The sequence below is a fragment of the Saccopteryx bilineata genome, chromosome 2 (assembly GCF_036850765.1).
Source record: "Saccopteryx bilineata isolate mSacBil1 chromosome 2, mSacBil1_pri_phased_curated, whole genome shotgun sequence".
In the NCBI taxonomy this organism is placed as follows: Eukaryota; Metazoa; Chordata; class Mammalia; order Chiroptera; family Emballonuridae; genus Saccopteryx; species Saccopteryx bilineata.
The window spans coordinates 16,818,751-16,830,950 of NC_089491.1; positions in this window are offsets into that span (position 1 = coordinate 16,818,751).

The following is a 12,200-nucleotide window of genomic DNA, read 5'->3' on the forward strand; positions in this document are numbered from 1 at the left end:
TCTACCACATTACCCAGCAGCCTGCAAATCAATGAAAATTTATGAGCCTTATTTTCCTAATCCCTGTAACACTGATAATAAACCACAAAGTCTTCCTCTGATGATTAGTGTGAGAATCAGGTTAACTGAATATGTAACAATATTATGCTTTTTATCAGGTTTGAGGGAGTGCATACTTTATGACAACCATTTGGAGGCTACAAGAAAGGGACTTTCAAATAAAATAGCAAGTAAAATAAGTCTTTCAGAGAAAGACAAGTACCATATGATTTCACTTATATGCAGAATCTAGTAAACAACATAAACAACCAAACCAAACGAAAATGCATAAATACAGAGAATGGAGTGAGAGGGGAAGATTTGAGGGACAGGGTGAAAAAGGTGAAGGATTTGAGACGTACACATAGGTAGTTACATAATAATCTGAGGATATAAAGTATAGCATAGGAAATACAGTAAAAAATATTGTAGTAACTATATATGGTGCCAGGTAAGTACTAGAACTATCAGGGGGAACATTTTGTAAAGTGCATGATTGTCTAACAACTATGCTGGACACCTGAGACTAATACAAAATAATATTGAATGTAAATGGTCATTGAAAAACAAGAGAGCACGGAAGCTCTTATGTGACATCAGACGAGCATTTCAGGTAGGGAATGACTCTATTCCATGAAGTAACACAGGGACTCAGGCTCCTTACCTTTTTTTGCTCTTTCCTAATTTCTGTCCTTGTCTGTACATTTGGAGCTGGGTGACAGGTCCACTCATAGTCCAGCTGACAGGCAATGGTAGTTGTGAAGTCAAGATCAGCCATTTTCACTGAAGCCAAGTGAGACAGAAGTCACAGACTTTGCGTTTGCCTACATTCCATCGTCAATAACTTAGTTTCTATGGCCACACCAGCTGTGAGTTGCCATAAAGTGGAGTCTCTAGCTGGGCAGCCACAGGCTCAACTTGAACTAAACAATTTTAAAAAGAGAGATAATGGACCAGGGTGGAAAACAACCCGTTTCTGCCAAAGAAGTAAAGAAAAATTGAGATGGAATTCTAAGTACCAATAATCGTTAAGGCACGAAGACACCATGCAGACCTGGCAGACAGGTTTTATGTAGGCGGAAGAATATAGCAAACATTTTAGTATAGTTCAATATGCATAATGAGGTTAAATGGTTTGGAGAGAAGATCAGGCTATTTGGATATGCTAATTGTGGGTATCTGGGAACAGATCTTAGTTAAATGCTCAGTGAAAAAGTACAGCTGTAGTTTATACTAGACAATCAATGCAGATTAGACCACAGAGTTTTCACACTGTACCTTCAGTAACCTTCAGGCGATGAGACATGCCCATTGTTGCCTGACTCCGTGTTAAGTGAATAGTACAGCTATTACTCTCATGGCATTCATTTCTGGGGAGCCGGGTATTCAAAGACTTCAGTTAGACATCAGGAAGAGCTTCCTCATTCAAAATAGTGAGAGATAAACACTTCTCGACTGGCAGATACACACTGGCCTCCTCTGTGAGAGGCAGGAGGATTGGTGTGACAATATCATGGTAACCTTATATTTGTAGGACAAGACTTTTTCAAAATATAAGCAGAGATTTGGGCTGATACTATGGAGACATGAGGAGCTCTTTCAGTAACTTAGAAACACAAGGAGATAGACAGGAAATGAGAGCATCTCTATCTTCCACAGTAGTAATAATTGCTTGTTATTTCTTGTTTATTGCCAATGAAGACATGCTCTTTTTTAAAAAAACTGCTTAGCAAATTTTAATAATTAACAAAAGTTATAAAAATATTTATAAGAGCATTATAAAGTAAATGAAGGAGTACACCAACAAATTAGCATTTAATTAACAAACATTGCAAGAGGCATCTAAAGGCAAAGCCAGCCGCGGCAGAACGAGGCGGTGGAGGCAGAGCTGAATGGGAACTCTTCCAGGAATAGGTGTCCACCACCTGGCGCTGTCTGGGGATGTGTTCCCATACGTAACAGAGGGGGAGGTCCTGTCTGTGTTCACTGGCGGGCAAAATCTATCTTTACAGCTCAGTGCCGAAGTTATACTCAAAATAATTTATCAACTAGAACTGTCTCATGGATCATTTTTGCTAAAGTTAAGAATCTCCCAGTCATTTATTCATGGACTCTGGATAAGACACGGAGCTTTCATGAGTCTCTGGGTCTTTATTCTGCAAAAGAGGAGGTAGTATAGGCAGAGGGAGTGGGAATTGACCCAGGTGCTTTCAAATATCTCAAGCTCCTTATATTTGGAGCCTATAATCCTTTCACCTTTTTGATGTTTTAAAAGCAGTAAATCAATTGGTCCACCACACTGCTATGGAACTGTGGTCTGGGCTCTCTCATGGGCATTGCAGATTGCGATGTGCAGGGGAACTCCTTCACCACGGGTATGTGGTTGGGTTTTCCTGGAGCTAGCTCTGAGGAGGGTGCAAGTTCTTCCACAACCGCAGCTCTGGTATCAGATAGCCTCCATCAAAACGTGGCACCTCCATTTTTTACTTTGAGTATCTTTGGTCAGACATGAACTTCTCTATGACTTCATTTCTTCATCCATACAATGGAGGTATAATGCAGTTCCATAAGAATCTTGTGAGAATTTAAAGTAATGGCTACTTAAAATGTGTAGTGCATCTCCTGGTCCTTAATATGCACTGAGTAAATCCTTGCTATGACCATTTCAATTAATTTAATTAAAATTATAATCTATGGGTATGGGACGTGGGCACTAGTATTGTTAAATCACTGAGTGATTTCAAGGTACAGCTATATGCTTATAACGATGGTTCTAGTCCTTCCCAAGAGAACATCTATGCAACAGACCAAACGTTACATAAGCCATTCCAATATATTTTTTTAACAAATGTATGGTTTTTGCTTATGTTCTGCGAGTTTACTTGTTTTACTTAAAGTAAAGGAAAAGAAGACTATCTTGATTAGGATTTAGAAATTATGTACTTTACCAACACTGGGAACTAGACAGGCATCCAATTGTATAAACCATTGTACAAGATGGGGAGTTACCTATTCATCTGAGACTTTAGTTACATACTATAATTTCAAAAAAAACCCCACTTAAAGTTGTATTCAGAGTCATATAAAACACTATAATATAGCATGAATAATTGGATAAGAAATAGGGATCAATAATAGATTCTAATAAACCAGGCATCTGTTTATGATATTCCATGAATTATTATTTCTCAGTTTCCTGATAGTCATATAGGAAAGGGTAACTAGTTTAGTCAAGCAATTGAATTTATATGTGACAACACAAATTATCTAGAACTACAAATGTTTTTGGTATAATAAAGCACACACATATTTCTTCTTTAGGTTCTTAATTCAGAAGAAGTGCTGAACTGGGTGCGAAGTCAAGGAAATATGGCAGGAAACTAACCACAATGGATAAGACATAACATTAGGCCAGGAGAGGAAAAATGCAGATTATGCTGAATCAAACCAAAGCGCCAAAAGAGGGCTGTAGCCTCTTTAAACAGTTTCCTTCCTCAAGGAAAGGATTGATCCAGCCTTGTGCCAGAGCTAACGCTCTTCTCTATCATTGAGAAGAAGAGCATGGATGTGGGAGTAGGCATACAAGCAAGTGTTGAAACCTACTCTTTCACAAGTGCCTGCCACACTAGACATTGCCCGCTCCCTGGGACTGCCTCTCAAGGTCCCTCTCGGTAGAACTTCAGGTTATATCCTCTTTTCCTTTAGCTGAATACCTTATTACCTACTCAGTTCTACTCTCTTAAAATGTCCTGTCTACGCCATTAAATTCTTCTGATTAGGACCTTCCCAAATTTTGAAAATAGCCAATGAAAAGGTAACAGCATCACCTACAGATTTCTAGACACTAGTCAGCCAAGCATGTATAGGTATCGGGTGTGCGACAGAATGTCACAATGCAGATTCTTGGGCCACACCTCCAGGAGTTTGATCTATTTGGCCATAAATTGGCCGTAAGAGTCTCTCTCTTTCTCTCCCTGATTCAGTCGCACCCTGTACTAGACTTGGAGAACTCTTTCTTAGGAAGTTCTCAGAATGTATCTCCCCCTACCTTTGCTCCTTTTCCTTCTTTATTCTCACCTTCAGGCCATATTTTCTGAACACTTATTATATTCCTGGCACCGCACAAGAACCTTTCTCATAAATCAATTTAATACATTTTGATAAAAAAAAAACCCTTGTGGTAAATATACTTCTCCCATTTTTACAGGAAAGGGAATCACGGCTCAGGAATCTTGAAATTTAAATTAAGTGTTGCAAGGTCACAGAAAAGTATGTGATTTATATAGATGAAAAAGACACTTTTTCTTTTAAATGGAAAGAGTGAGATTTAGTTGTGCAGGAACTGCAGGAGCACAGAGCTGCAAATAACATCAGCTAAACAAGGAGAGTCAATAGCCCATGCCTCAGTTTCTCCAATGTCTAATTAGGAATGACATTGGCTGTAAATGAAGTTAGAAGACTTCAGGGGAAACATGGTTTTCAGGTGCAAAGTATGATTAGCATGACAAGAAGCATAACAAATTGATCAAGCTGCTGTTTAGACACCCAGAGTTCTCACAAAACATCATCTTGCTGCACTAAACGCCAATCAATGAGGATTAAGTGGATTGAATTTTCCTTGGAGAAACATGAGTTTTTAAAATGAAAAGGAAAAAGGCTTGGATTAATAGCTACTAAGGGTTTTGCAGACACAATACTAAGGAAATCAGTCATTTGACAAAGTTTCTATTAGCAGGGAAAGTATATAGTTCACAGTCATGGAAGTATTGAGTATAAAGTCTGGAAGAAAATGATTATGTGAAATACCATGATTACTAAAATAAAATCCTCACCGTATCCTAGATACATAAGGCAAAATTTAATCAGATCATTTCTGTAAACTTCTCATTTTATGGAAATATATCTGAGTGGGATATAAAAAAATACATAATAGAATCTGATTAATATAATATATAATATACAATTATACATGTGATCTTTTTCTTTTTGTGTTTCCATTATGCAGATGCAAATTTAATACTGTGATTAATAATTGAGATTAAATTGATGGTACTCTCAAAAATTTATTTCAAATTTAACACAATCTTTGATATGAATTTGGTGACCATTAGACTTCTGGCAGAAGAAGAGGAACTTTTGTTCTATTATAACTCAGCACCGCACATTGTTTTCAGCCATTTAGAATGACTAAATTACACTTAGACAGGTAGACCACACACAGAGGCAGAGTTAAGTTGAGTGTGAATGAATGGTACCGATAGAGGTCTCTATTTATTTTCATCACACTGTCCCTGACCAAAGACGTAAAAGTTATTATTAGGCATCAAGAAGAACCTTTAAGCCACTCTAGAAAACAGCCACCTTTCATGAACCAATAAAAGCAATTCCAGGTAACAAAGATGCAATGTGGTAGAACTTGCCAGGTACTAGGTAAAGCTGTTCTTTGTAGTTCTTGTCTCCATAGATTCATTTTCTGTCCTGGCTTTTTAGTCTAGGGTCCCATTTTCAGAGAGAACTTTTATTACTTCCTGGTCTGAATTGTTTGTGACTTCTTTTGACCTGATAGCTTCAACAGACTATTCAGATCATGTTCTGCAGCTACCTTCTAAATACATATGTCTGGTCTTGATCCTGAATGTCCTGGCCTCCATTTTGTTTAGGTTTCACACTCAAAACTCATTAATTCCCTCATTGTTGACTCTTCAGGGTCTCGGGAGAGCATAATCTCCATGAAACTTACAGTCTAGTAAGAAAGACCGAAAATAAGATAATCTGTTCCAATTAGTGTGCTAAGTAAGCAAAGTGGTAGGAAGTGAACAAAGGAGCCAACTTGGACGTGCTCTATTGGAGTCAGAGAAAGAGTCTGGAGGGAAGAGAAATTTAATCTAAGCCTAGAGGATAGAGGGATGCAGGGAAAGCAGAAATCCATGTACAAATAGAGAAAGCAGAGCATCTTCAGGCCTGAAGCTGAAAGGGAGCCAGTGTCTTACAGGTAAAGAAAGAAACTGAGTATGGGTCGGAGAAAGGTTCAACTAGACAAACGGCTGAGAAGGATGCTAACAGTGTCAGCAGGAAACAGATCTGGAAGGGCCTCGGAATCCACGCTAAGGAACTTAAACTTTATTCTGAGGGAAAGAGGGCCTGTTCAAGGGTCCTTTCGCAGGGTCTGGTAAGATGATGAGAAAAATCATTTAAAAATTCATTCTTGGGGTAAACAAGAAAAAAGGCTTCCTTGTCTTGCTTATGTGCAACTAGCAATATTAAAACAGGTTGAAACAGGTAGCTTTGGGGAAGGGGCTGGTCTACGCTGAAGGTCGGCCCACTCTGTTTCCTCCTTGGATGATGTTAAAGAACAGTTAGTCTGGACCTAGCACGGCTTTCCTACCACCGTCAGCTGACAAAACAGGGAAGATCAAGTAAGGGGAGTCCCTTGTAATAATAATCCTCATGACATATGCCACTCCTTACTTACCTAAGCAAGCAAGAAAATACTGAGATGGGGACTATAAAACAGACATTTTTTATACCAGCAAGGACAGCTGAGAGTAAGTATAAAATCTAAGATAAGTCATCGATCATCCAATCCAGACAATTGTCTCTCTGACAGCTTATACAGGGACCAAACACATAGTGCTGGAAATCTTCGAGGGGTCAGCGAGTACATTCTGTGTCTCTGTGTCCTTAAAGGTGAGCTTTGGACTGAGAACATCCTTTAATTTCTCTTCCTCAAGGATTCATTCCTTTAATAGTAAGATGCAAGAATTTTCTTAAGTGACTTGCATCTTTAATTCGCATTGAAAGTATTGCAAAAGCTAGCATGGATTAACCCCATAGTTTTCCAACTAGGATTTGCAGGTTCCAGGCTGTTGAGAATATATTTCAGTTCCAGAGGCCAAGACCTGTTTAGATGGGAAAAATGTTTATTATGTCAGGTTTTATATTGGGGCTCTATATGTAGTATATTTCATTAAAGAAACAGTTGCACTGTGTAGGGGGAAATCCTAGAAAGATTCAGGATGGGGGTGGGGGATAATCAGAAAACTTAAGCTTCACTGGCTGCTAGATCTTTAATGTTCAATTCCCTTCCCCTCTCTGAACTACTGTTTCCTCAACTGAATATTATGGAATCAAAGAAGATACACTCCAGAGTTCCTTTTAGATTCGAGACTCTAATAAATATATCTTGAAAGCCACAGGGATGCAAAATAAAAACTATGCCTACTTCTCTCCTAGAGTATCCCTTCTTAGGAGAAATTCTGATCTCATTCTTTACCTCTGAAACGCTGGTTTATGTTTAGCTTATTTCAATCCCACGGGATCTGCTCTACTTCATGATATCATTCTTCATATTGCAAAATATAGAATCACATTCATACATTTAGTCACTAGTTCTTAAAATAAGATGGAATCCTGTGCCTGCTCCTCAGGACTATCCACAGACACACTCAGACTGCCATGCAACTTCCGGCCCCAGTATGCCCATTCGCGTACTTGCCTTAAAAGAACTCAGTCTCTAACTCCGTGCATTACTGCATTCATTCACCAAATACTTGTAGGTTATCAATCAATAGCCCACACCAAACTAGATTCTAAGGATCTCAAATAAACCACAATTTTTATATATGATTGTATTTTATTTTTGTAGAGGCTCACAAACCAAAGAAAAAGACAAATCTGTAAGCAAGTCAAAAGCCACACAGAATGGCAGCTGTTGTTATGTAGACGTGAGGGAACTGAGGAATGCAGAGTCCCACAGCTAATAAGTTGCAAAGCCAGGGCCCAGGTCTCTTGATTCTTTGCCCAGTACATTTTTGCTTTCATCTAAAGATGACAAAAGTCACTAGCACTTGAGTTGTACTTCTTTCTTCCTAAAGGACATAAGAGGCTTTAGAAGACATTTGATGGTCCTTGACTAGGAGCATTAAGACACTAAATTATACTGACATGGTCCATAAGTCACCTAATGAGTGAGATCCAGACAGTGGACCAGTGCAAATAAGACACAACAAGAGTGACAGCCACCAAAATCAGCTTGGAGATTTGCAGGCTACATCTGGATCTGAGCTAAGCATGTGAGATGCTTCCTCCTGTTTGCATAATGCCCAGGAAGGAAGAGGGGAAAAGGTAGTTCTTCCCTAAACCTTGATGAAGACTCTTATAAAACCAGTGTGGCTCCACAGTTGGAGTTAAACTTCTTTGTTTCAAATGTACACTGTGCTGTGTGCTTTGTGACCTTGGGGACCTTACTTTCCCATTTTAAAACTGCTTTATAGGGTGAGCTTAAAAACTGAACTATAATAGATAGTCTGTAAAATGCTTGGCTTATTACATATTTCAGTGTTCAGAAGATGTGAAGAACATATAGTTATAACAATATTTTTGAAATATCATTTTGATTTGATTCATTTTACAATACCACACTGGAGGTTGGTACGAGTAATATACTCCAAATGCATTTCATCACTGACATTGTTAAAGGAAGCCAAACTTCATTCCATTGTCTACAAAGAACACACCAGCTTTCTCTTCTATTGTACTTGTGAAAAACCATTCCCTATACCATCTTTGGCACAGCATGGAAATATTCCTTCATCAACATTAATCATGTGTTCTTCACAGTAACCCTACTAGTTAGGTAGGTGCATCCTATCTTCTGAATATTAAAACTGAGGCACTGAAAGGTAATGTGATGATAATAATACTATTAGTAATAATAATAATAGTTACTCTTTAATAGTATTTACTCTATGTTTGGTATGGCACAATTTACTTAAAATGTATGTTTACAGTGAACTCTCACATAAACTCCATGAAGTAGGTCGCTAATTTTCCCTTTACAAAAGAAGATTTTTTTTTAAGTGAGAAAGACAGAAAGAGAAAGAGACAGAGAGAGGGACAGATAGAGACAGTGATATCAGAAGGAGAGAGATGAGAAGCATCAACTCTTCATTGTGGCACCTTAGTTGTTCATTAATTGCTTTCTCATATGTTCCTTGAATGGAGGACTCCAGCAGAGTAAGTGACCCCTTGCTCAAGCCAATGGTCTTGGGCTCAAGCTATCAACCTTGGGCTTCAAGACAGTGACCTTTGGGCTCAAGCCAGTGATCATGGGATCATTTCTATGATTTCATGCTCCAAGTCAGAGACCCCCCACTCAAGCTGGTGAGCCCATGCTTAAGCCAGATGAGCCTGTGCTCAAGCCTGCAAACTCAGGATTTCAAAGCTGGGTCCTCCGTGTCCCAGTCCAATGCTCTATCCACTGCGCCACCACCTGGTCAGGCTGAAGAAGTTTCTAAAGTTCCCAGAGATTAGCTACTTTGCTGATGATAAGGGCAAAGCAGGAATCAAGCTGAGAGTTTGTCTGGAGCTTAGCTTCCCAGTCCTAAACTGTTCTCCAAGTTACTCAGCAACCTAGTAGCAATGCCACAGTTTGAAGCTAGGTTTCCCCACTCTTTCTGCTTAGACATCCCAGGAGTCTATCAGTTTGCGAGATTACCACAACAAAATACCACAGATCGATGGCTTAAACAGAAATTTAGTTTCTCATGATTCTGGAAGTTAAAAGTCCACAATCAATGGTCAGTCATGTTTTCTTCTGAGGTCTCACCCCCTGACTTGTAGATGATGACCATTCTCTCCCTCTGTGTCCTAATCTCTTCTTCTAAGGACACCAGCCATACTGGATTAGGGCACACTCTAATGATCTCATTTTAACTTATCCCTTTAAAAACCCTATCTCCAAATCCAGTCATATTCTGAATTACAGGGCATAGTACTTTAATATCAGTGGAGGGAGGGCATATTCAGTCTATAACATGGAAACATTAGCTTTTATCAGTCTTTGGCCACCATAATCTCTTGTCAAAAAGAATGTTCCAGTTATTGAAAATATACCCATGTTGTAGGAAATGCATCAGCTATGGCCCAATGTCAACTCTTACAAAGGAAGTAGTGATTTTGAAAGGAAGATATTTAGAAAGAATTAAATAGAAAATAAGTCCTTGAAATAAAATACTTTGAAACACACTCTATAGTCATTGTTATAAGCAAGTTTACAATTGTTTCTTTAGTTAACCCTTGCAATAATGCTACGAAGTAATTGCTATGCTAATATGTAGAGAGAGGGTAAAAACTGGCATAACTGTTCTCCATTGAAATATTTGCCTTTAGTAGAAAATATGACTTCATTAATCAAGCATTTATTGAACACATCTAAGGCATCAAGCACTGTGCTTAAAGTCAGTTGAGGACTTTTGATTATGAAATACTTCAAGAGAAAGCAGAGCTAGGACTAAAGAGCACAGTCATTAAAGAAAGACACATTGTTGGCCAAGAATTCATACATGCATTCCTGGGATATTTGTAGATGTGTTAGTCAATGGACCAATTAACCTTATTCTTTTTTGTGTTTTCTTATGACAAGTGTTTTACTTTTTTTATAATTCTTCCATCTGCCTGGCCTGTGGTGGTGCAGTGGATAAAGCATTGGCCCAGAATCTGAGGGCACTGGTTCAGAACCCTGGGCTTGCCCGGTCAAGGCACGTAAGACAGCGATCTAAGAACAAGTAAAGCAAAGCAAGTATAAGGTGATACTTCTTTCTCTTCCCTCCCAGCCTCTCACCTCTCTCCATAAAAATAAATCAATAAAAAATAATAATAATAAAATAAAATTCTTCCATCAATTGAGACAAATCTGTGTTTGGCACAACAGATTCCTTGGCATTAGAAAAAAAGGTTATCAGGAGTTATTGTCTCCTAACCCTATATTTCTTCACAATACTCTCTTGGCATTAGTTCAAGTTCTGGCCTTACCTTAGATTCTAAGGTCAACTGTGATTGAATTAAACTGGTGGTAGGAATCCACCTTTTTTTTTCTTTATATAATTATTGAGATTGATTACCACTTGTGTACTTAGATGGCAACAGAGTTTGAACAAGGACAGTAGAGGCCACAAATTTAAGCAGGTGAAGGCATTGTGTCCAGAAGGTCAGTTTAAATAGACAGAAATAGTGAGATGAGAAGAATGAGCAATGTTTGGGGGTTTCCTATTTTTTTATTTATTTTAGCTAGAGAGACAGACAGAGAGAGGGACAGATAGAGACAGACAGGAAGGAAGGAAAAGAGATGAGAAGCATCAATTCTTCATTGTGGCACCTTAGTTGCTCATTGATTGCTTTCCAATATGTGCCTTGACTGGGGGCTACAGCAGAGAGAGTGACCCTTTGCTTAAGCCAGTGATCTTGGGCTCAAGCCAGCGACCTTGGGCTTCAAGCCAATGAACTTTGAGCTAAAGTCAGCAACCATGGGGTCATGTCTATAATCCTATGCTCAAGTCAGCAACCCTTTGCTCAAGCTGGTGAGCCTGTGTTCAAGCCAGCGACCTCTGAGTTTTGAACCTGGATCCTGTGCATCCCAATCCAATGCTCCATCTACACCACTGCCTGATCAGGCAATATTTGGGATTTTTGATTCTTGAACCAAAACAATTCACTAATGCTCTATTTGGGGGATTTAACTCTTCCTAAAGAACTTTTAAATTGTTCAAAAATTTTAAGTGCATGTGTAAGTTATTCAGCTCTGAATTAAACAGTCTTTCATATAATATATAAATCAGTGGCTGAACTTGAAGGGCACTAGCTTCCCCTTTCCTTTCTTTTTAACACACCTGTAGCCTGTTTACATTCATAGTAACAATTCTGTCTTTCCAATTGTTAAATGCCGTGATATTTAGATTCTAAAATTTTTCTCTGTTGGAGTTTTGCATATGGCCATGTTCATTCAGCATGAAGTTTGGGGGATTTTGTAGGTCGACCAGTACAAAATGTTCTGCAATTTTCCTTATTATTAAATGTTTTTATATAAGAACTGATTTGTCTTTCAAATTGGTCAAGGTTGCTTGCAATTCTCATATGTCTTCCTAAGATTACAGCAGTAGTTTTCCAGATTCTCTGCTTCAAATAATGCCTTTTAAAAATGGAAGCAAGCATCATTAAGAATAGGATGAATAGATCCTTGCTGAGGAGGTAAGTCACCCCAGTGGGAAAGAGGCATTTATGATCTGGCATACAGTGAACAATCTCTTCAGTGCTGGTGATGGTAGGCGCTTCTTGGGTGTAATTCACAATTAATTGTGCCCAACAGTTCAATAATAATTCAGATG